Source organism: Pelobates fuscus, chromosome 6, assembly GCF_036172605.1.
Source record: "Pelobates fuscus isolate aPelFus1 chromosome 6, aPelFus1.pri, whole genome shotgun sequence".
NCBI classification, from domain to species: domain Eukaryota; kingdom Metazoa; phylum Chordata; class Amphibia; order Anura; family Pelobatidae; genus Pelobates; species Pelobates fuscus.
The window spans coordinates 7,824,562-7,848,540 of record NC_086322.1 but is presented as its reverse complement, the minus strand read 5'-3'; the positions used below and the strand labels follow the sequence as shown (position 1 = coordinate 7,848,540).

At 35.4% G+C, this 23,979-nt stretch overlaps 13 non-coding genes across 13 annotated transcripts; all 13 read right to left on the bottom strand.

Annotated features, from left to right (window-relative positions):
• Nucleotides 1-826: 826 nt before the first annotated feature.
• Nucleotides 827-898, bottom strand: TRNAP-UGG (transfer RNA proline (anticodon UGG)). Its single transcript has one exon. It is a non-coding gene; the product is annotated as a tRNA-Pro (tRNA).
• Nucleotides 899-1,926: 1,028 nt separating this feature from the next.
• On the bottom strand, nucleotides 1,927-1,998 carry TRNAP-UGG (transfer RNA proline (anticodon UGG)). The gene has a single exon. It is a non-coding gene; the product is annotated as a tRNA-Pro (tRNA).
• Nucleotides 1,999-5,227: 3,229 nt separating this feature from the next.
• TRNAP-UGG (transfer RNA proline (anticodon UGG)) lies at nucleotides 5,228-5,299 on the bottom strand. The gene has a single exon. It is a non-coding gene; the product is annotated as a tRNA-Pro (tRNA).
• Nucleotides 5,300-7,428: 2,129 nt separating this feature from the next.
• TRNAP-UGG (transfer RNA proline (anticodon UGG)) lies at nucleotides 7,429-7,500 on the bottom strand. The gene has a single exon. It is a non-coding gene; the product is annotated as a tRNA-Pro (tRNA).
• A 4,330-nt stretch (nucleotides 7,501-11,830) lies between these two features.
• On the bottom strand, nucleotides 11,831-11,902 carry TRNAP-UGG (transfer RNA proline (anticodon UGG)). Its single transcript has one exon. It is a non-coding gene; the product is annotated as a tRNA-Pro (tRNA).
• A 1,028-nt stretch (nucleotides 11,903-12,930) lies between these two features.
• TRNAP-UGG (transfer RNA proline (anticodon UGG)) lies at nucleotides 12,931-13,002 on the bottom strand. Its single transcript has one exon. It is a non-coding gene; the product is annotated as a tRNA-Pro (tRNA).
• Nucleotides 13,003-15,131: 2,129 nt separating this feature from the next.
• On the bottom strand, nucleotides 15,132-15,203 carry TRNAP-UGG (transfer RNA proline (anticodon UGG)). The gene has a single exon. It is a non-coding gene; the product is annotated as a tRNA-Pro (tRNA).
• A 1,028-nt stretch (nucleotides 15,204-16,231) lies between these two features.
• On the bottom strand, nucleotides 16,232-16,303 carry TRNAP-UGG (transfer RNA proline (anticodon UGG)). The gene has a single exon. It is a non-coding gene; the product is annotated as a tRNA-Pro (tRNA).
• Nucleotides 16,304-17,330: 1,027 nt separating this feature from the next.
• Nucleotides 17,331-17,402, bottom strand: TRNAP-UGG (transfer RNA proline (anticodon UGG)). Its single transcript has one exon. It is a non-coding gene; the product is annotated as a tRNA-Pro (tRNA).
• Nucleotides 17,403-18,429: 1,027 nt separating this feature from the next.
• Nucleotides 18,430-18,501, bottom strand: TRNAP-UGG (transfer RNA proline (anticodon UGG)). The gene has a single exon. It is a non-coding gene; the product is annotated as a tRNA-Pro (tRNA).
• Nucleotides 18,502-19,529: 1,028 nt separating this feature from the next.
• On the bottom strand, nucleotides 19,530-19,601 carry TRNAP-UGG (transfer RNA proline (anticodon UGG)). Its single transcript has one exon. It is a non-coding gene; the product is annotated as a tRNA-Pro (tRNA).
• Nucleotides 19,602-20,629: 1,028 nt separating this feature from the next.
• Nucleotides 20,630-20,701, bottom strand: TRNAP-UGG (transfer RNA proline (anticodon UGG)). The gene has a single exon. It is a non-coding gene; the product is annotated as a tRNA-Pro (tRNA).
• A 2,130-nt stretch (nucleotides 20,702-22,831) lies between these two features.
• On the bottom strand, nucleotides 22,832-22,903 carry TRNAP-UGG (transfer RNA proline (anticodon UGG)). Its single transcript has one exon. It is a non-coding gene; the product is annotated as a tRNA-Pro (tRNA).
• Between the last annotated feature and the right edge of the window lie 1,076 nt (nucleotides 22,904-23,979).

Genomic DNA, 23,979 nt, shown 5'->3' with positions numbered 1-23,979 from the left:
GGTTCCATAACTTGAATCCACAGCCGAACGTAACGACTGCCTTGAATTTACCTTTACAGTTTTATTCATCGATACATTCAGGCGTGTACTGGAAGGAATTTGATTCAAACCTACCCTCTCCAACACATATTTGCACATGTCTAAGTATGAATAAAAATAGAATTCCGTATGTCAAAACATATATTTTTTTCCCCTTTGTTTGTTGTTAACAAAGATTTTGCAGTCTTAAGAAAGACTTTGCAGTCTTAAAAGCGTCATCTGAGCAGTTAGGACTTGCATTAATGACTTACGATAAACCATTGATTTTAAATGGTTGATAATGAAAACAACACATTTTTTATGATTTCTCTCATACAATTCTAAGTAAAAGCTAAACTTGTATTAATATAAGATGTTAGCTTTGAAAGGTGATATCAGAAGCACCAGGAAATATATATATTGATGGTGGCATGCCAACATCTTCTCTGTGGAGCACTTGAAGGGTTTTGCTACAAATGATTTTTGCTGACTATATTAAACACAGTTGGAAGCTACGTGTTTCAAAAGAAAAACAACAATTGCTTGGGCTTGTCCGGGATTTAAACCCGGGACCTCTCGCACCCAAAGCGAGAATCATACCCCTAGACCAACAAGCCATTACATTAGTTGGGTTTTAGGAAAAAAATTGCCAGACTAACGCGCCAGACAGCGTTTGTGTTCTCAAAATAGAAACAAAGTTTTCGTTTTGAAGTGAGGATTTTAAATTTCCTCAATAGGAATGATTTTTGCTGACTATATTAAACACAGTTGGAAGCTACGTGTTTCAAAAGAAAAACACCAATTGCTTGGGCTCGTCCGGGATTTGAACCCGGGACCTCTCGCACCCAAAGCGAGAATCATACCCCTAGACCAACGAGCCATTACATTAGTTGGGTTTTAGGAAAAAAATTGCCAGACTAACGCGCCAGACAGCGTTTGTGTTCTCAAAATAGAAACAAAGTTTTCGTTTTGAAGTGAGGATTTTAAATTTCCTCAATAGGATCTGTTTTTCCAATATCATTTTCATTGTATGGGTAAATTAACAGTTGAGGTTTATGTACGATGGTGATAAATCATATTGACAGTTGTCAAAGTTGAGTCTGTTTCTGGTCAAATTGCTGGGGAAGACTTAAAATTTCCATTCATTTCTTAATTGTTTATGAGGGCTTTGTTGGTTTAGGAGAAATTTGTGGTTCAAATATATGTTGGAAAAGCACATGAAGGATTCAACTTTCTTTCTCATATTCTGCATGCTATCACCATGTTGAAAATAAAGTAAAGATGTGCAGAGGAGAAATTAATTATAAATAGTCTTGTGCAAAATAATGTTTGGGGAGGTTGGCCTGGTTCCATAACTTGAATCCACAGCCGAACGTAACGACTGCCTTGAATTTACCTTCACAGTTTTATTCATCGATACATTCAGGCGTGTACTGGAAGGAATTTGATTCAAACCTACCCTCTCCAACACATATTTGCACATGTCTAAGTATGAATAAAAATAGAATTCCGTATGTCAAAACATATATTTTTTTCCCCTTTGTTTGTTGTTAACAAAGATTTTGCAGTCTTAAGAAAGACTTTGCAGTCTTAAAAGCGTCATCTGAGCAGTTAGGACTTGCATTAATGACTTACGATAAACCATTGATTTTAAATGGTTGATAATGAAAACAACACATTTTTTATGATTTCTCTCATACAATTCTAAGTAAAAGCTAAACTTGTATTAATATAAGATGTTAGCTTTGAAAGGTGATATCAGAAGCACCAGGAAATATATATATTGATGGTGGCATGCCAACATCTTCTCTGTGGAGCACTTGAAGGGTTTTGCTACAAATGATTTTTGCTGACTATATTAAACACAGTTGGAAGCTACGTGTTTCAAAAGAAAAACAACAATTGCTTGGGCTCGTCCGGGATTTGAACCCGGGACCTCTCGCACCCAAAGCGAGAATCATACCCCTAGACCAACGAGCCATTACATTAGTTGGGTTTTAGGAAAAAAAATTGCCAGACTAACGCGCCAGACAGCGTTTGTGTTCTCAAAATAGAAACAAAGTTTTCGTTTTGAAGTGAGGATTTTAAATTTCCTCAATAGGATCTGTTTTTCCAATATCATTTTCATTGTATGGGTAAATTAACAGTTGAGGTTTATGTACGATGGTGATAAATCATATTGACAGTTGTCAAAGTTGAGTCTGTTTCTGGTCAAATTGCTGGGGAAGACTTAAAATTTCCATTCATTTCTTAATTGTTTATGAGGGCTTTGTTGGTTTAGGAGAAATTTGTGGTTCAAATATATGTTGGAAAAGCACATGAAGGATTCAACTTTCTTTCTCATATTCTGCATGCTATCACCATGTTGAAAATAAAGTAAAGATGTGCAGAGGAGAAATTAATTATAAATAGTCTTGTGCAAAATAATGTTTGGGGAGGTTGGCCTGGTTCCATAACTTGAATCCACAGCCGAACGTAACGACTGCCTTGAATTTACCTTTACAGTTTTATTCATCGATACATTCAGGCGTGTACTGGAAGGAATTTGATTCAAACCTACCCTCTCCAACACATATTTGCACATGTCTAAGTATGAATAAAAATAGAATTCCGTATGTCAAAACATATATTTTTTTCCCCTTTGTTTGTTGTTAACAAAGATTTTGCAGTCTTAAGAAAGACTTTGCAGTCTTAAAAGCGTCATCTGAGCAGTTAGGACTTGCATTAATGACTTACGATAAACCATTGATTTTAAATGGTTGATAATGAAAACAACACATTTTTTATGATTTCTCTCATACAATTCTAAGTAAAAGCTAAACTTGTATTAATATAAGATGTTAGCTTTGAAAGGTGATATCAGAAGCACCAGGAAATATATATATTGATGGTGGCATGCCAACATCTTCTCTGTGGAGCACTTGAAGGGTTTTGCTACAAATGATTTTTGCTGACTATATTAAACACAGTTGGAAGCTACGTGTTTCAAAAGAAAAACAACAATTGCTTGGGCTTGTCCGGGATTTAAACCCGGGACCTCTCGCACCCAAAGCGAGAATCATACCCCTAGACCAACGAGCCATTACATTAGTTGGGTTTTAGGAAAAAAATTGCCAGACTAACGCGCCAGACAGCGTTTGTGTTCTCAAAATAGAAACAAAGTTTTCGTTTTGAAGTGAGGATTTTAAATTTCCTCAATAGGATCTGTTTTTCCAATATCATTTTCATTGTATGGGTAAATTAACAGTTGAGGTTTATGTACGATGGTGATAAATCATATTGACAGTTGTCAAAGTTGAGTCTGTTTCTGGTCAAATTGCTGGGGAAGACTTAAAATTTCCATTCATTTCTTAATTGTTTATGAGGGCTTTGTTGGTTTAGGAGAAATTTGTGGTTCAAATATATGTTGGAAAAGCACATGAAGGATTCAACTTTCTTTCTCATATTCTGCATGCTATCACCATGTTGAAAATAAAGTAAAGATGTGCAGAGGAGAAATTAATTATAAATAGTCTTGTGCAAAATAATGTTTGGGGAGGTTGGCCTGGTTCCATAACTTGAATCCACAGCCGAACGTAACGACTGCCTTGAATTTACCTTTACAGTTTTATTCATCGATACATTCAGGCGTGTACTGGAAGGAATTTGATTCAAACCTACCCTCTCCAACACATATTTGCACATGTCTAAGTATGAATAAAAATAGAATTCCGTATGTCAAAACATATATTTTTTTCCCCTTTGTTTGTTGTTAACAAAGATTTTGCAGTCTTAAGAAAGACTTTGCAGTCTTAAAAGCGTCATCTGAGCAGTTAGGACTTGCATTAATGACTTACGATAAACCATTGATTTTAAATGGTTGATAATGAAAACAACACATTTTTTATGATTTCTCTCATACAATTCTAAGTAAAAGCTAAACTTGTATTAATATAAGATGTTAGCTTTGAAAGGTGATATCAGAAGCACCAGGAAATATATATATTGATGGTGGCATGCCAACATCTTCTCTGTGGAGCACTTGAAGGGTTTTGCTACAAATGATTTTTGCTGACTATATTAAACACAGTTGGAAGCTACGTGTTTCAAAAGAAAAACAACAATTGCTTGGGCTTGTCCGGGATTTAAACCCGGGACCTCTCGCACCCAAAGCGAGAATCATACCCCTAGACCAACAAGCCATTACATTAGTTGGGTTTTAGGAAAAAAATTGCCAGACTAACGCGCCAGACAGCGTTTGTGTTCTCAAAATAGAAACAAAGTTTTCGTTTTGAAGTGAGGATTTTAAATTTCCTCAATAGGATCTGTTTTTCCAATATCATTTTCATTGTATGGGTAAATTAACAGTTGAGGTTTATGTACGATGGTGATAAATCATATTGACAGTTGTCAAAGTTGAGTCTGTTTCTGGTCAAATTGCTGGGGAAGACTTAAAATTTCCATTCATTTCTTAATTGTTTATGAGGGCTTTGTTGGTTTAGGAGAAATTTGTGGTTCAAATATATGTTGGAAAAGCACATGAAGGATTCAACTTTCTTTCTCATATTCTGCATGCTATAACCATGTTGAAAATAAAGTAAAGATGTGCAGAGGAGAAATTAATTATAAATAGTCTTGTGCAAAATAATGTTTGGGGAGGTTGGCCTGGTTCCATGACTTGAATCCACAGCCGAACGTAACGACTGCCTTGAATTTACCTTCACAGTTTTATTCATCGATACATTCAGGCGTGTACTGGAAGGAATTTGATTCAAACCTACCCTCTCCAACACATATTTGCACATGTCTAAGTATGAATAAAAATAGAATTCCGTATGTCAAAACATATATTTTTTTCCCCTTTGTTTGTTGTTAACAAAGATTTTGCAGTCTTAAGAAAGACTTTGCAGTCTTAAAAGCGTCATCTGAGCAGTTAGGACTTGCATTAATGACTTACGATAAACCATTGATTTTAAATGGTTGATAATGAAAACAACACATTTTTTATGATTTCTCTCATACAATTCTAAGTAAAAGCTAAACTTGTATTAATATAAGATGTTAGCTTTGAAAGGTGATATCAGAAGCACCAGGAAATATATATATTGATGGTGGCATGCCAACATCTTCTCTGTGGAGCACTTGAAGGGTTTTGCTACAAATGATTTTTGCTGACTATATTAAACACAGTTGGAAGCTACGTGTTTCAAAAGAAAAACACCAATTGCTTGGGCTCGTCCGGGATTTGAACCCGGGACCTCTCGCACCCAAAGCGAGAATCATACCCCTAGACCAACGAGCCATTACATTAGTTGGGTTTTAGGAAAAAAATTGCCAGACTAATGCGCCAGACAGCGTTTGTGTTCTCAAAATAGAAACAAAGTTTTTGTTTTGAAGTGAGGATTTTAAATTTCCTCAATAGGATCTGTTTTTCCAATATCATTTTCATTGTATGGGTAAATTAACAGTTGAGGTTTATGTACGATGGTGATAAATCATATTGACAGTTGTCAAAGTTGAGTCTGTTTCTGGTCAAATTGCTGGGGAAGACTTAAAATTTCCATTCATTTCTTAATTGTTTATGAGGGCTTTGTTGGTTTAGGAGAAATTTGTGGTTCAAATATATGTTGGAAAAGCACATGAAGGATTCAACTTTCTTTCTCATATTCTGCATGCTATCACCATGTTGAAAATAAAGTAAAGATGTGCAGAGGAGAAATTAATTATAAATAGTCTTGTGCAAAATAATGTTTGGGGAGGTTGGCCTGGTTCCATGACTTGAATCCACAGCCGAACGTAACGACTGCCTTGAATTTACCTTCACAGTTTTATTCATCGATACATTCAGGCGTGTACTGGAAGGAATTTGATTCAAACCTACCCTCTCCAACACATATTTGCACATGTCTAAGTATGAATAAAAATAGAATTACGTATGTCAAAACATATATTGTTTTCCCCTTTGTTTGTTGTTAACAAAGATTTTGCAGTCTTAAGAAAGACTTTGCAGTCTTAAAAGCGTCATCTGAGCAGTTAGGACTTGCATTAATGACTTACGATAAACCATTGATTTTAAATGGTTGATAATGAAAACAACACATTTTTTATGATTTCTCTCATACAATTCTAAGTAAAAGCTAAACTTGTATTAATATAAGATGTTAGCTTTGAAAGGTGATATCAGAAGCACCAGGAAATATATATATTGATGGTGGCATGCCAACATCTTCTCTGTGGAGCACTTGAAGGGTTTTGCTACAAATGATTTTTGCTGACTATATTAAACACAGTTGGAAGCTACGTGTTTCAAAAGAAAAACACCAATTGCTTGGGCTCATCCGGGATTTGAACCCGGGACCTCTCGCACCCAAAGCGAGAATCATACCCCTAGACCAACGAGCCATTACGTTAGTTGGGTTTTAGGAAAAAAAATTGCCAGACTAACGCGCCAGACAGCGTTTGTGTTCTCAAAATAGAAACAAAGTTTTCGTTTTGAAGTGAGGATTTTAAATTTCCTCAATAGGATCTGTTTTTCCAATATCATTTTCATTGTATGGGTAAATTAACAGTTGAGGTTTATGTACGATGGTGATAAATCATATTGACAGTTGTCAAAGTTGAGTCTGTTTCTGGTCAAATTGCTGGGGAAGACTTAAAATTTCCATTCATTTCTTAATTGTTTATGAGGGCTTTGTTGGTTTAGGAGAAATTTGTGGTTCAAATATATGTTGGAAAAGCACATGAAGGATTCAACTTTCTTTCTCATATTCTGCATGCTATCACCATGTTGAAAATAAAGTAAAGATGTGCAGAGGAGAAATTAATTATAAATAGTCTTGTGCAAAATAATGTTTGGGGAGGTTGGCCTGGTTCCATAACTTGAATCCACAGCCGAATGTAACGACTGCCTTGAATTTACCTTCACAGTTTTATTCATCGATACATTCAGGCGTGTACTGGAAGGAATTTGATTCAAACCTACCCTCTCCAACACATATTTGCACATGTCTAAGTATGAATAAAAATAGAATTCCGTATGTCAAAACATATATTTTTTTCCCCTTTGTTTGTTGTTAACAAAGATTTTGCAGTCTTAAGAAAGACTTTGCAGTCTTAAAAGCGTCATCTGAGCAGTTAGGACTTGCATTAATGACTTACGATAAACCATTGATTTTAAATGGTTGATAATGAAAACAACACATTTTTTATGATTTCTCTCATACAATTCTAAGTAAAAGCTAAACTTGTATTAATATAAGATGTTAGCTTTGAAAGGTGATATCAGAAGGACCAGGAAATATATATATTGATGGTGGCATGCCAACATCTTCTCTGTGGAGCACTTGAAGGGTTTTGCTACAAATGATTTTTGCTGACTATATTAAACACAGTTGGAAGCTACGTGTTTCAAAAGAAAAACACCAATTGCTTGGGCTCGTCCGGGATTTGAACCCGGGACCTCTCGCACCCAAAGCGAGAATCATACCCCTAGACCAACGAGCCATTACATTAGTTGGGTTTTAGGAAAAAAATTGCCAGACTAACGCGCCAGACAGCGTTTGTGTTCTCAAAATAGAAACAAAGTTTTCGTTTTGAAGTGAGGATTTTAAATTTCCTCAATAGGATCTGTTTTTCCAATATCATTTTCATTGTATGGGTAAATTAACAGTTGAGGTTTATGTACGATGGTGATAAATCATATTGACAGTTGTCAAAGTTGAGTCTGTTTCTGGTCAAATTGCTGGGGAAGACTTAAAATTTCCATTCATTTCTTAATTGTTTATGAGGGCTTTGTTGGTTTAGGAGAAATTTGTGGTTCAAATATATGTTGGAAAAGCACATGAAGGATTCAACTTTCTTTCTCATATTCTGCATGCTATCACCATGTTGAAAATAAAGTAAAGATGTGCAGAGGAGAAATTAATTATAAATAGTCTTGTGCAAAATAATGTTTGGGGAGGTTGGCCTGGTTCCATAACTTGAATCCACAGCCGAACGTAACGACTGCCTTGAATTTACCTTCACAGTTTTATTCATCGATACATTCAGGCGTGTACTGGAAGGAATTTGATTCAAACCTACCCTCTCCAACACATATTTGCACATGTCTAAGTATGAATAAAAATAGAATTCCGTATGTCAAAACATATATTTTTTTCCCCTTTGTTTGTTGTTAACAAAGATTTTGCAGTCTTAAGAAAGACTTTGCAGTCTTAAAAGCGTCATCTGAGCAGTTAGGACTTGCATTAATGACTTACGATAAACCATTGATTTTAAATGGTTGATAATGAAAACAACACATTTTTTATGATTTCTCTCATACAATTCTAAGTAAAAGCTAAACTTGTATTAATATAAGATGTTAGCTTTGAAAGGTGATATCAGAAGCACCAGGAAATATATATATTGATGGTGGCATGCCAACATCTTCTCTGTGGAGCACTTGAAGGGTTTTGCTACAAATGATTTTTGCTGACTATATTAAACACAGTTGGAAGCTACGTGTTTCAAAATAAAAACAACAATTGCTTGGGCTTGTCCGGGATTTAAACCCGGGACCTCTCGCACCCAAAGCGAGAATCATACCCCTAGACCAACGAGCCATTACATTAGTTGGGTTTTAGGAAAAAAATTGCCAGACTAACGCGCCAGACAGCGTTTGTGTTCTCAAAATAGAAACAAAGTTTTCGTTTTGAAGTGAGGATTTTAAATTTCCTCAATAGGATCTGTTTTTCCAATATCATTTTCATTGTATGGGTAAATTAACAGTTGAGGTTTATGTACGATGGTGATAAATCATATTGACAGTTGTCAAAGTTGAGTCTGTTTCTGGTCAAATTGCTGGGGAAGACTTAAAATTTCCATTCATTTCTTAATTGTTTATGAGGGCTTTGTTGGTTTAGGAGAAATTTGTGGTTCAAATATATGTTGGAAAAGCACATGAAGGATTCAACTTTCTTTCTCATATTCTGCATGCTATCACCATGTTGAAAATAAAGTAAAGATGTGCAGAGGAGAAATTAATTATAAATAGTCTTGTGCAAAATAATGTTTGGGGAGGTTGGCCTGGTTCCATGACTTGAATCCACAGCCGAACGTAACGACTGCCTTGAATTTACCTTCACAGTTTTATTCATCGATACATTCAGGCGTGTACTGGAAGGAATTTGATTCAAACCTACCCTCTCCAACACATATTTGCACATGTCTAAGTATGAATAAAAATAGAATTCCGTATGTCAAAACATATATTTTTTTCCCCTTTGTTTGTTGTTAACAAAGATTTTGCAGTCTTAAGAAAGACTTTGCAGTCTTAAAAGCGTCATCTGAGCAGTTAGGACTTGCATTAATGACTTACGATAAACCATTGATTTTAAATGGTTGATAATGAAAACAACACATTTTTTATGATTTCTCTCATACAATTCTAAGTAAAAGCTAAACTTGTATTAATATAAGATGTTAGCTTTGAAAGGTGATATCAGAAGCACCAGGAAATATATATATTGATGGTGGCATGCCAACATCTTCTCTGTGGAGCACTTGAAGGGTTTTGCTACAAATGATTTTTGCTGACTATATTAAACACAGTTGGAAGCTACGTGTTTCAAAAGAAAAACACCAATTGCTTGGGCTCGTCCGGGATTTGAACCCGGGACCTCACGCACCCAAAGCGAGAATCATACCCCTAGACCAACGAGCCATTACATTAGTTGGGTTTTAGGAAAAAAATTGCCAGACTAATGCGCCAGACAGCGTTTGTGTTCTCAAAATAGAAACAAAGTTTTTGTTTTGAAGTGAGGATTTTAAATTTCCTCAATAGGATCTGTTTTTCCAATATCATTTTCATTGTATGGGTAAATTAACAGTTGAGGTTTATGTACGATGGTGATAAATCATATTGACAGTTGTCAAAGTTGAGTCTGTTTCTGGTCAAATTGCTGGGGAAGACTTAAAATTTCCATTCATTTCTTAATTGTTTATGAGGGCTTTGTTGGTTTAGGAGAAATTTGTGGTTCAAATATATGTTGGAAAAGCACATGAAGGATTCAACTTTCTTTCTCATATTCTGCATGCTATCACCATGTTGAAAATAAAGTAAAGATGTGCAGAGGAGAAATTAATTATAAATAGTCTTGTGCAAAATAATGTTTGGGGAGGTTGGCCTGGTTCCATGACTTGAATCCACAGCCGAACGTAACGACTGCCTTGAATTTACCTTCACAGTTTTATTCATCGATACATTCAGGCGTGTACTGGAAGGAATTTGATTCAAACCTACCCTCTCCAACACATATTTGCACATGTCTAAGTATGAATAAAAATAGAATTACGTATGTCAAAACATATATTGTTTTCCCCTTTGTTTGTTGTTAACAAAGATTTTGCAGTCTTAAGAAAGACTTTGCAGTCTTAAAAGCGTCATCTGAGCAGTTAGGACTTGCATTAATGACTTACGATAAACCATTGATTTTAAATGGTTGATAATGAAAACAACACATTTTTTATGATTTCTCTCATACAATTCTAAGTAAAAGCTAAACTTGTATTAATATAAGATGTTAGCTTTGAAAGGTGATATCAGAAGCACCAGGAAATATATATATTGATGGTGGCATGCCAACATCTTCTCTGTGGAGCACTTGAAGGGTTTTGCTACAAATGATTTTTGCTGACTATATTAAACACAGTTGGAAGCTACGTGTTTCAAAAGAAAAACACCAATTGCTTGGGCTCATCCGGGATTTGAACCCGGGACCTCTCGCACCCAAAGCGAGAATCATACCCCTAGACCAACGAGCCATTACTTTAGTTGGGTTTTAGGAAAAAAAATTGCCAGACTAACGCGCCAGACAGCGTTTGTGTTCTCAAAATAGAAACAAAGTTTTCGTTTTGAAGTGAGGATTTTAAATTTCCTCAATAGGATCTGTTTTTCCAATATCATTTTCATTGTATGGGTAAATTAACAGTTGAGGTTTATGTACGATGGTGATAAATCATATTGACAGTTGTCAAAGTTGAGTCTGTTTCTGGTCAAATTGCTGGGGAAGACTTAAAATTTCCATTCATTTCTTAATTGTTTATGAGGGCTTTGTTGGTTTAGGAGAAATTTGTGGTTCAAATATATGTTGGAAAAGCACATGAAGGATTCAACTTTCTTTCTCATATTCTGCATGCTATCACCATGTTGAAAATAAAGTAAAGATGTGCAGAGGAGAAATTAATTATAAATAGTCTTGTGCAAAATAATGTTTGGGGAGGTTGGCCTGGTTCCATAACTTGAATCCACAGCCGAATGTAACGACTGCCTTGAATTTACCTTCACAGTTTTATTCATCGATACATTCAGGCGTGTACTGGAAGGAATTTGATTCAAACCTACCCTCTCCAACACATATTTGCACATGTCTAAGTATGAATAAAAATAGAATTCCGTATGTCAAAACATATATTTTTTTCCCCTTTGTTTGTTGTTAACAAAGATTTTGCAGTCTTAAGAAAGACTTTGCAGTCTTAAAAGCGTCATCTGAGCAGTTAGGACTTGCATTAATGACTTACGATAAACCATTGATTTTTAAATGGTTGATAATGAAAACAACACATTTTTTATGATTTCTCTCATACAATTCTAAGTAAAAGCTAAACTTGTATTAATATAAGATGTTAGCTTTGAAAGGTGATATCAGAAGGACCAGGAAATATATATATTGATGGTGGCATGCCAACATCTTCTCTGTGGAGCACTTGAAGGGTTTTGCTACAAATGATTTTTGCTGACTATATTAAACACAGTTGGAAGCTACGTGTTTCAAAAGAAAAACACCAATTGCTTGGGCTCGTCCGGGATTTGAACCCGGGACCTCTCGCACCCAAAGCGAGAATCATACCCCTAGACCAACGAGCCATTACATTAGTTGGGTTTTAGGAAAAAAATTGCCAGACTAACGCGCCAGACAGCGTTTGTGTTCTCAAAATAGAAACAAAGTTTTCGTTTTGAAGTGAGGATTTTAAATTTCCTCAATAGGATCTGTTTTTCCAATATCATTTTCATTGTATGGGTAAATTAACAGTTGAGGTTTATGTACGATGGTGATAAATCATATTGACAGTTGTCAAAGTTGAGTCTGTTTCTGGTCAAATTGCTGGGGAAGACTTAAAATTTCCATTCATTTCTTAATTGTTTATGAGGGCTTTGTTGGTTTAGGAGAAATTTGTGGTTCAAATATATGTTGGAAAAGCACATGAAGGATTCAACTTTCTTTCTCATATTCTGCATGCTATCACCATGTTGAAAATAAAGTAAAGATGTGCAGAGGAGAAATTAATTATAAATAGTCTTGTGCAAAATAATGTTTGGGGAGGTTGGCCTGGTTCCATAACTTGAATCCACAGCCGAATGTAACGACTGCCTTGAATTTACCTTCACAGTTTTATTCATCGATACATTCAGGCGTGTACTGGAAGGAATTTGATTCAAACCTACCCTCTCCAACACATATTTGCACATGTCTAAGTATGAATAAAAATAGAATTCCGTATGTCAAAACATATATTTTTTTCCCCTTTGTTTGTTGTTAACAAAGATTTTGCAGTCTTAAGAAAGACTTTGCAGTCTTAAAAGCGTCATCTGAGCAGTTAGGACTTGCATTAATGACTTACGATAAACCATTGATTTTAAATGGTTGATAATGAAAACAACACATTTTTTATGATTTCTCTCATACAATTCTAAGTAAAAGCTAAACTTGTATTAATATAAGATGTTAGCTTTGAAAGGTGATATCAGAAGGACCAGGAAATATATATATTGATGGTGGCATGCCAACATCTTCTCTGTGGAGCACTTGAAGGGTTTTGCTACAAATGATTTTTGCTGACTATATTAAACACAGTTGGAAGCTACGTGTTTCAAAAGAAAAACACCAATTGCTTGGGCTCGTCCGGGATTTGAACCCGGGACCTCTCGCACCCAAAGCGAGAATCATACCCCTAGACCAACGAGCCATTACATTAGTTGGGTTTTAGGAAAAAAATTGCCAGACTAATGCGCCAGACAGCGTTTGTGTTCTCAAAATAGAAACAAAGTTTTTGTTTTGAAGTGAGGATTTTAAATTTCCTCAATAGGATCTGTTTTTCCAATATCATTTTCATTGTATGGGTAAATTAACAGTTGAGGTTTATGTACGATGGTGATAAATCATATTGACAGTTGTCAAAGTTGAGTCTGTTTCTGGTCAAATTGCTGGGGAAGACTTAAAATTTCCATTCATTTCTTAATTGTTTATGAGGGCTTTGTTGGTTTAGGAGAAATTTGTGGTTCAAATATATGTTGGAAAAGCACATGAAGGATTCAACTTTCTTTCTCATATTCTGCATGCTATCACCATGTTGAAAATAAAGTAAAGATGTGCAGAGGAGAAATTAATTATAAATAGTCTTGTGCAAAATAATGTTTGGGGAGGTTGGCCTGGTTCCATGACTTGAATCCACAGCCGAACGTAACGACTGCCTTGAATTTACCTTCACAGTTTTATTCATCGATACATTCAGGCGTGTACTGGAAGGAATTTGATTCAAACCTACCCTCTCCAACACATATTTGCACATGTCTAAGTATGAATAAAAATAGAATTACGTATGTCAAAACATATATTGTTTTCCCCTTTGTTTGTTGTTAACAAAGATTTTGCAGTCTTAAGAAAGACTTTGCAGTCTTAAAAGCGTCATCTGAGCAGTTAGGACTTGCATTAATGACTTACGATAAACCATTGATTTTAAATGGTTGATAATGAAAACAACACATTTTTTATGATTTCTCTCATACAATTCTAAGTAAAAGCTAAACTTGTATTAATATAAGATGTTAGCTTTGAAAGGTGATATCAGAAGCACCAGGAAATATATATATTGATGGTGGCATGCCAACATCTTCTCTGTGGAGCACTTGAAGGGTTTTGCTACAAATGATTTTTGCTGACTATATTAAACACAGTTGGAAGCTACGTGTTTCAAAAGAAAAACACCAATTGCTTGGGCTCATCCGGGATTTGAACCCGGGACCTCTCGCACCCAAAGCGAGAATCATACCCCTAGACCAACGAGCCATTACGTTAGTTGGGTTTTAGGAAAAAAAATTGCCAGACTAACGCGCCAGACAGCGTTTGTGTTCTCAAAATAGAAACAAAGTTTTCGTTTTGAAGTGAGGATTTTAAATTTCCTCAATAGGATCTGTTTTTCCAATATCATTTTCATTGTATGGGTAAATTAACAGTTGAGGTTTATGTACGATGGTGATAAATCATATTGACAGTTGTCAAAGTTGAGTCTGTTTCTGGTCAAATTGCTGGGGAAGACTTAAAATTTCCATTCATTTCTTAATTGTTTATGAGGGCTTTGTTGGTTTAGGAGAAATTTGTGGTTCAAATATATGTTGGAAAAGCACATGAAGGATTCAACTTTCTTTCTCATATTCTGCATGCTATCACCATGTTGAAAATAAAGTAAAGATGTGCAGAGGAGAAATTAATTATAAATAGTCTTGTGCAAAATAATGTTTGGGGAGGTTGGCCTGGTTCCATAACTTGAATCCACAGCCGAATGTAACGACTGCCTTGAATTTACCTTCACAGTTTTATTCATCGATACATTCAGGCGTGTACTGGAAGGAATTTGATTCAAACCTACCCTCTCCAACACATATTTGCACATGTCTAAGTATGAATAAAAATAGAATTCCGTATGTCAAAACATATATTTTTTTCCCCTTTGTTTGTTGTTAACAAAGATTTTGCAGTCTTAAGAAAGACTTTGCAGTCTTAAAAGCGTCATCTGAGCAGTTAGGACTTGCATTAATGACTTACGATAAACCATTGATTTTAAATGGTTGATAATGAAAACAACACATTTTTTATGATTTCTCTCATACAATTCTAAGTAAAAGCTAAACTTGTATTAATATAAGATGTTAGCTTTGAAAGGTGATATCAGAAGGACCAGGAAATATATATATTGATGGTGGCATGCCAACATCTTCTCTGTGGAGCACTTGAAGGGTTTTGCTACAAATGATTTTTGCTGACTATATTAAACACAGTTGGAAGCTACGTGTTTCAAAAGAAAAACACCAATTGCTTGGGCTCGTCCGGGATTTGAACCCGGGACCTCTCGCACCCAAAGCGAGAATCATACCCCTAGACCAACGAGCCATTACATTAGTTGGGTTTTAGGAAAAAAATTGCCAGACTAACGCGCCAGACAGCGTTTGTGTTCTCAAAATAGAAACAAAGTTTTCGTTTTGAAGTGAGGATTTTAAATTTCCTCAATAGGATCTGTTTTTCCAATATCATTTTCATTGTATGGGTAAATTAACAGTTGAGGTTTATGTACGATGGTGATAAATCATATTGACAGTTGTCAAAGTTGAGTCTGTTTCTGGTCAAATTGCTGGGGAAGACTTAAAATTTCCATTCATTTCTTAATTGTTTATGAGGGCTTTGTTGGTTTAGGAGAAATTTGTGGTTCAAATATATGTTGGAAAAGCACATGAAGGATTCAACTTTCTTTCTCATATTCTGCATGCTATCACCATGTTGAAAATAAAGTAAAGATGTGCAGAGGAGAAATTAATTATAAATAGTCTTGTGCAAAATAATGTTTGGGGAGGTTGGCCTGGTTCCATAACTTGAATCCACAGCCGAATGTAACGACTGCCTTGAATTTACCTTCACAGTTTTATTCATCGATACATTCAGGCGTGTACTGGAAGGAATTTGATTCAAACCTACCCTCTCCAACACATATTTGCACATGTCTAAGTATGAATAAAAATAGAATTCCGTATGTCAAAACATATATTTTTTTCCCCTTTGTTTGTTGTTAACAAAGATTTTGCAGTCTTAAGAAAGACTTTGCAGTCTTAAAAGCGTCATCTGAGCAGTTAGGACTTGCATTAATGACTTACGATAAACCATTGATTTTAAATGGTTGATAATGAAAACAACACATTTTTTATGATTTCTCTCATACAATTCTAAGTAAAAGCTAAACTTGTATTAATATAAGATGTTAGCTTTGAAAGGTGATATCAGAAGGACCAGGAAATATATATATTGATGGTGGCATGCCAACATCTTCTCTGTGGAGCACTTGAAGGGTTTTGCTACAAATGATTTTTGCTGACTATATTAAACACAGTTGGAAGCTACGTGTTTCAAAAGAAAAACACCAATTGCTTGGGCTCGTCCGGGATTTGAACCCGGGACCTCTCGCACCCAAAGCGAGAATCATACCCCTAGACCAACGAGCCATTACATTAGTTAGTTTTTAGGAAAAAAATTGCCAGACTAACGCGCCAGACAGCGTTTGTGTTCTCAAAATAGAAACAAAGTTTTCGTTTTGAAGTGAGGATTTTAAATTTCCTCAATAGGATCTGTTTTTCCAATATCATTTTCATTGTATGGGTAAATTAACAGTTGAGGTTTATGTACGATGGTGATAAATCATATTGACAGTTGTCAAAGTTGAGTCTGTTTCTGGTCAAATTGCTGGGGAAGACTTAAAATTTCCATTCATTTCTTAATTGTTTATGAGGGCTTTGTTGGTTTAGGAGAAATTTGTGGTTCAAATATATGTTGGAAAAGCACATGAAGGATTCAACTTTCTTTCTCATATTCTGCATGCTATCACCATGTTGAAAATAAAGTAAAGATGTGCAGAGGAGAAATTAATTATAAATAGTCTTGTGCAAAATAATGTTTGGGGAGGTTGGCCTGGTTCCATAACTTGAATCCACAGCCGAACGTAACGACTGCCTTGAATTTACCTTCACAGTTTTATTCATCGATACATTCAGGCGTGTACTGGAAGGAATTTGATTCAAACCTACCCTCTCCAACACATATTTGCACATGTCTAAGTATGAATAAAAATAGAATTCCGTATGTCAAAACATATATTTTTTTCCCCTTTGTTTGTTGTTAACAAAGATTTTGCAGTCTTAAGAAAGACTTTGCAGTCTTAAAAGCGTCATCTGAGCAGTTAGGACTTGCATTAATGACTTACGATAAACCATTGATTTTAAATGGTTGATAATGAAAACAACACATTTTTATGATTTCTCTCATACAATTCTAAGTAAAAGCTAAACTTGTATTAATATAAGATGTTAGCTTTGAAAGGTGATATCAGAAGCACCAGGAAATATATATATTGATGGTGGCATGCCAACATCTTCTCTGTGGAGCACTTGAAGGGTTTTGCTACAAATGATTTTTGCTGACTATATTAAACACAGTTGGAAGCTACGTGTTTCAAAAGAAAAACACCAATTGCTTGGGCTCGTCCGGGATTTGAACCCGGGACCTCTCGCACCCAAAGCGAGAATCATACCCCTAGACCAACGAGCCATTACATTAGTTGGGTTTTAGGAAAAAAATTGCCAGACTAACGCGCCAGACAGCGTTTGTGTTCTCAAAATAGAAACAAAGTTTTCGTTTTGAAGTGAGGATTTTAAATTTCCTCAATAGGATCTGTTTTTCCAATATCATTTTCATTGTATGGGTAAATTAACAGTTGAGGTTTATGTACGATGGTGATAAATCATATTGACAGTTGTCAAAGTTGAGTCTGTTTCTGGTCAAATTGCTGGGGAAGACTTAAAATTTCCATTCATTTCTTAATTGTTTATGAGGGCTTTGTTGGTTTAGGAGAAATTTGTGGTTCAAATATATGTTGGAAAAGCACATGAAGGATTCAACTTTCTTTCTCATATTCTGCATGCTATCACCATGTTGAAAATAAAGTAAAGATGTGCAGAGGAGAAATTAATTATAAATAGTCTTGTGCAAAATATTGTTTGGGGAGGTTGGCCTGGTTCCATAACTTGAATCCACAGCCGAACGTAACGACTGCCTTGAATTTACCTTCACAGTTTTATTCATCGATACATTCAGGCGTGTACTGGAAGGAATTTGATTCAAACCTACCCTCTCCAACACATATTTGCACATGTCTAAGTATGAATAAAAATAGAATTCCGTATGTCAAAACATATATTTTTTTCCCCTTTGTTTGTTGTTAACAAAGATTTTGCAGTCTTAAGAAAGACTTTGCAGTCTTAAAAGCGTCATCTGAGCAGTTAGGACTTGCATTAATGACTTACGATAAACCATTGATTTTAAATGGTTGATAATGAAAACAACACATTTTTTATGATTTCTCTCATACAATCTAAGTAAAAGCTAAACTTGTATTAATATAAGATGTTAGCTTTGAAAGGTGATATCAGAAGCACCAGGAAATATATATATTGATGGTGGCATGCCAACATCTTCTCTGTGGAGCACTTGAAGGGTTTTGCTACAAATGATTTTTGCTGACTATATTAAACACAGTTGGAAGCTACGTGTTTCAAAAGAAAAACACCAATTGCTTGGGCTCGTCCGGGATTTGAACCCGGGACCTCTCGCACCCAAAGCGAGAATCATACCCCTAGACCAACGAGCCATTACATTAGTTGGGTTTTAGGAAAAAAATTGCCAGACTAACGCGCCAGACAGCGTTTGTGTTCTCAAAATAGAAACAAAGTTTTCGTTTTGAAGTGAGGATTTTAAATTTCCTCAATAGGATCTGTTTTTCCAATATCATTTTCATTGTATGGGTAAATTAACAGTTGAGGTTTATGTACGATGGTGATAAATCATATTGACAGTTGTCAAAGTTGAGTCTGTTTCTGGTCAAATTGCTGGGGAAGACTTAAAATTTCCATTCATTTCTTAATTGTTTATGAGGGCTTTGTTGGTTTAGGAGAAATTTGTGGTTCAAATATATGTTGGAAAAGCACATGAAGGATTCAACTTTCTTTCTCATATTCTGCATGCTATCACCATGTTGAAAATAAAGTAAAGATGTGCAGAGGAGAAATTAATTATAAATAGTCTTGTGCAAAATATTGTTTGGGGAGGTTGGCCTGGTTCCATAACTTGAATCCACAGCCGAACGTAACGACTGCCTTGAATTTACCTTCACAGTTTTATTCATCGATACATTCAGGCGTGTACTGGAAGGAATTTGATTCAAACCTACCCTCTCCAACACATATTTGCACATGTCTAAGTATGAATAAAAATAGAATTCCGTATGTCAAAACATATATTTTTTTCCCCTTTGTTTGTTGTTAACAAAGATTTTGCAGTCTTAAGAAAGACTTTGCAGTCTTAAAAGCGTCATCTGAGCAGTTAGGACTTGCATTAATGACTTACGATAAACCATTGATTTTAAATGGTTGATAATGAAAACAACACATTTTTTATGATTTCTCTCATACAATTCTAAGTAAAAGCTAAACTTGTATTAATATAAGATGTTAGCTTTGAAAGGTGATATCAGAAGCACCAGGAAATATATATATTGATGGTGGCATGCCAACATCTTCTCTGTGGAGCACTTGAAGGGTTTTGCTACAAATGATTTTTGCTGACTATATTAAACACAGTTGGAAGCTACGTGTTTCAAAAGAAAAACACTAATTGCTTGGGCTCGTCCGGGATTTGAACCCGGGACCTCTCGCACCCAAAGCGAGAATCATACCCCTAGACCAACGAGCCATTACATTAGTTGGGTTTTAGGAAAAAAATTGCCAGACTAACGCGCCAGACAGCGTTTGTGTTCTCAAAATAGAAACAAAGTTTTCGTTTTGAAGTGAGGATTTTAAATTTCCTCAATAGGATCTGTTTTTCCAATATCATTTTCATTGTATGGGTAAATTAACAGTTGAGGTTTATGTACGATGGTGATAAATCATATTGACAGTTGTCAAAGTTGAGTCTGTTTCTGGTCAAATTGCTGGGGAAGACTTAAAATTTCCATTCATTTCTTAATTGTTTATGAGGGCTTTGTTGGTTTAGGAGAAATTTGTGGTTCAAATATATGTTGGAAAAGCACATGAAGGATTCAACTTTCTTTCTCATATTCTGCATGCTATCACCATGTTGAAAATAAAGTAAAGATGTGCAGAGGAGAAATTAATTATAAATAGTCTTGTGCAAAATATTGTTTGGGGAGGTTGGCCTGGTTCCATAACTTGAATCCACAGCCGAACGTAACGACTGCCTTGAATTTACCTTCACAGTTTTATTCATCGATACATTCAGGCGTGTACTGGAAGGAATTTGATTCAAACCTACCCTCTCCAACACATATTTGCACATGTCTAAGTATGAATAAAAATAGAATTCCGTATGTCAAAACATATATTTTTTTCCCCTTTGTTTGTTGTTAACAAAGATTTTGCAGTCTTAAGAAAGACTTTGCAGTCTTAAAAGCGTCATCTGAGCAGTTAGGACTTGCATTAATGACTTACGATAAACCATTGATTTTAAATGGTTGATAATGAAAACAACACATTTTTTATGATTTCTCTCATACAATTCTAAGTAAAAGCTAAACTTGTATTAATATAAGATGTTAGCTTTGAAAGGTGATATCAGAAGCACCAGGAAATATATATATTGATGGTGGCATGCCAACATCTTCTCTGTGGAGCACTTGAAGGGTTTTGCTACAAATGATTTTTGCTGACTATATTAAACACAGTTGGAAGCTACGTGTTTCAAAAGAAAAACACTAATTGCTTGGGCTCGTCCGGGATTTGAACCCGGGACCTCTCGCACCCAAAGCGAGAATCATACCCCTAGACCAACGAGCCATTACATTAGTTGGGTTTTAGGAAAAAAATTGCCAGACTAACACGCCAGACAGCGTTTGTGTTCTCAAAATAGAAACAAAGTTTTCGTTTTGAAGTGAGGATTTTAAATTTCCTCAATAGGATCTGTTTTTCCAATATCATTTTCATTGTATGGGTAAATTAACAGTTGAGGTTTATGTACGATGGTGATAAATCATATTGACAGTTGTCAAAGTTGAGTCTGTTTCTGGTCAAATTGCTGGGGAAGACTTAAAATCTCCATTCATTTCTTAATTGTTTATGAGGGCTTTGTTGGTTTAGGAGAAATTTGTGGTTCAAATATATGTTGGAAAAGCACATGAAGGATTCAACTTTCTTTCTCATATTCTGCATGCTATCACCATGTTGAAAATAAAGTAAAGATGTGCAGAGGAGAAATTAATTATAAATAGTCTTGTGCAAAATAATGTTTGGGGAGGTTGGCCTGGTTCCATGACTTGAATCCACAGCCGAACGTAACGACTGCCTTGAATTTACCTTCACAGTTTTATTCATCGATACATTCAGGCGTGTACTGGAAGGAATTTGATTCAAACCTACCCTCTCCAACACATATTTGCACATGTCTAAGTATGAATAAAAATAGAATTCCGTATGTCAAAACATATATTTTTTTCCCCTTTGTTTGTTGTTAACAAAGATTTTGCAGTCTTAAGAAAGACTTTGCAGTCTTAAAAGCGTCATCTGAGCAGTTAGGACTTGCATTAATGACTTACGATAAACCATTGATTTTAAATGGTTGATAATGAAAACAACACATTTTTTATGATTTCTCTCATACAATTCTAAGTAAAAGCTAAACTTGTATTAATATAAGATGTTAGCTTTGAAAGGTGATATCAGAAGCACCAGGAAATATATATATATTGATGGTGGCATGCCAACATCTTCTCTGTGGAGCACTTGAAGGGTTTTGCTACAAATGATTTTTGCTGACTATATTAAACACAGTTGGAAGCTACGTGTTTCAAAAGAAAAACAACAATTGCTTGGGCTTGTCCGGGATTTAAACCCGGGACCTCTCGCACCCAAAGCGAGAATCATACCCCTAGACCAACGAGCCATTACATTAGTTGGGTTTTAGGAAAAAAATTGCCAGACTAACGCGCCAGACAGCGTTTGTGTTCTCAAAATAGAAACAAAGTTTTCGTTTTGAAGTGAGGATTTTAAATTTCCTCAATAGGATCTGTTTTTCCAATATCATTTTCATTGTATGGGTAAATTAACAGTTGAGGTTTATGTACGATGGTGATAAATCATATTGACAGTTGTCAAAGTTGAGTCTGTTTCTGGTCAAATTGCTGGGGAAGACTTAAAATTTCCATTCATTTCTTAATTGTTTATGAGGGCTTTGTTGGTTTAGGAGAAATTTGTGGTTCAAATATATGTTGGAAAAGCACATGAAGGATTCAACTTTCTTTCTCATATTCTGCATGCTATCACCATGTTGAAAATAAAGTAAAGATGTGCAGAGGAGAAATTAATTATAAATAGTCTTGTGCAAAATAATGTTTGGGGAGGTTGGCCTGGTTCCATGACTTGAATCCACAGCCGAACGTAACGACTGCCTTGAATTTACCTTCACAGTTTTATTCATCGATACATTCAGGCGTGTACTGGAAGGAATTTGATTCAAACCTACCCTCTCCAACACATATTTGCACATGTCTAAGTATGAATAAAAATAGAATTCCGTATGTCAAAACATATATTTTTTTCCCCTTTGTTTGTTGTTAACAAAGATTTTGCAGTCTTAAGAAAGACTTTGCAGTCTTAAAAGCGTCATCTGAGCAGTTAGGACTTGCATTAATGACTTACGATAAACCATTGATTTTAAATGGTTGATAATGAAAACAACACATTTTTTATGATTTCTCTCATACAATTCTAAGTAAAAGCTAAACTTGTATTAATATAAGATGTTAGCTTTGAAAGGTGATATCAGAAGCACCAGGAAATATATATATTGATGGTGGCATGCCAACATCTTCTCTGTGGAGCACTTGAAGGGTTTTGCTACAAATGATTTTTGCTGACTATATTAAACACAGTTGGAAGCTACGTGTTTCAAAAGAAAAACACCAATTGCTTGGGCTCGTCCGGGATTTGAACCCGGGACCTCTCGCACCCAAAGCGAGAATCATACCCCTAGACCAACGAGCCATTACATTAGTTGGGTTTTAGGAAAAAAATTGCCAGACTAACGCGCCAGTCAGCGTTTGTGTTCTCAAAATAGAAACAAAGTTTTCGTTTTGAAGTGAGGATTTTAAATTTCCTCAATAGGATCTGTTTTTCCAATATCATTTTCATTGTATGGGTAAATTAACAGTTGAGGTTTATGTACGATGGTGATAAATCATATTGACAGTTGTCAAAGTTGAGTCTGTTTCTGGTCAAATTGCTGGGGAAGACTTAAAATTTCCATTCATTTCTTAATTGTTTATGAGGGCTTTGTTGGTTTAGGAGAAATTTGTGGTTCAAATATATGTTGGAAAAGCACATGAAGGATTCAACTTTTTTTCTCATATTCTGCATGCTATCACCATGTTGAAAATAAAGTAAAGATGTGCAGAGGAGAAATTAATTATAAATAGTCTTGTGCAAAATAATGTTTGGGGAGGTTGGCCTGGTTCCATGACTTGAATCCACAGCCGAACGTAACGACTGCCTTGAATTTACCTTCACAGTTTTATTCATCGATACATTCAGGCGTGTACTGGAAGGAATTTGATTCAAACCTACCCTCTCCAACACATATTTGCACATGTCTAAGTATGAATAAAAATAGAATTCCGTATGTCAAAACATATATTTTTTTCCCCTTTGTTTGTTGTTAACAAAGATTTTGCAGTCTTAAGAAAGACTTTGCAGTCTTAAAAGCGTCATCTGAGCAGTTAGGACTTGCATTAATGACTTACGATAAACCATTGATTTTAAATGGTTGATAATGAAAACAACACATTTTTTATGATTTCTCTCATACAATTCTAAGTAAAAGCTAAACTTGTATTAATATAAGATGTTAGCTTTGAAAGGTGATATCAGAAGCACCAGGAAATATATATATATTGATGGTGGCATGCCAACATCTTCTCTGTGGAGCACTTGAAGGGTTTTGCTACAAATGATTTTTGCTGACTATATTAAACACAGTTGGAAGCTACGTGTTTCAAAAGAAAAACAACAATTGCTTGGGCTTGTCCGGGATTTAAACCCGGGACCTCTCGCACCCAAAGCGA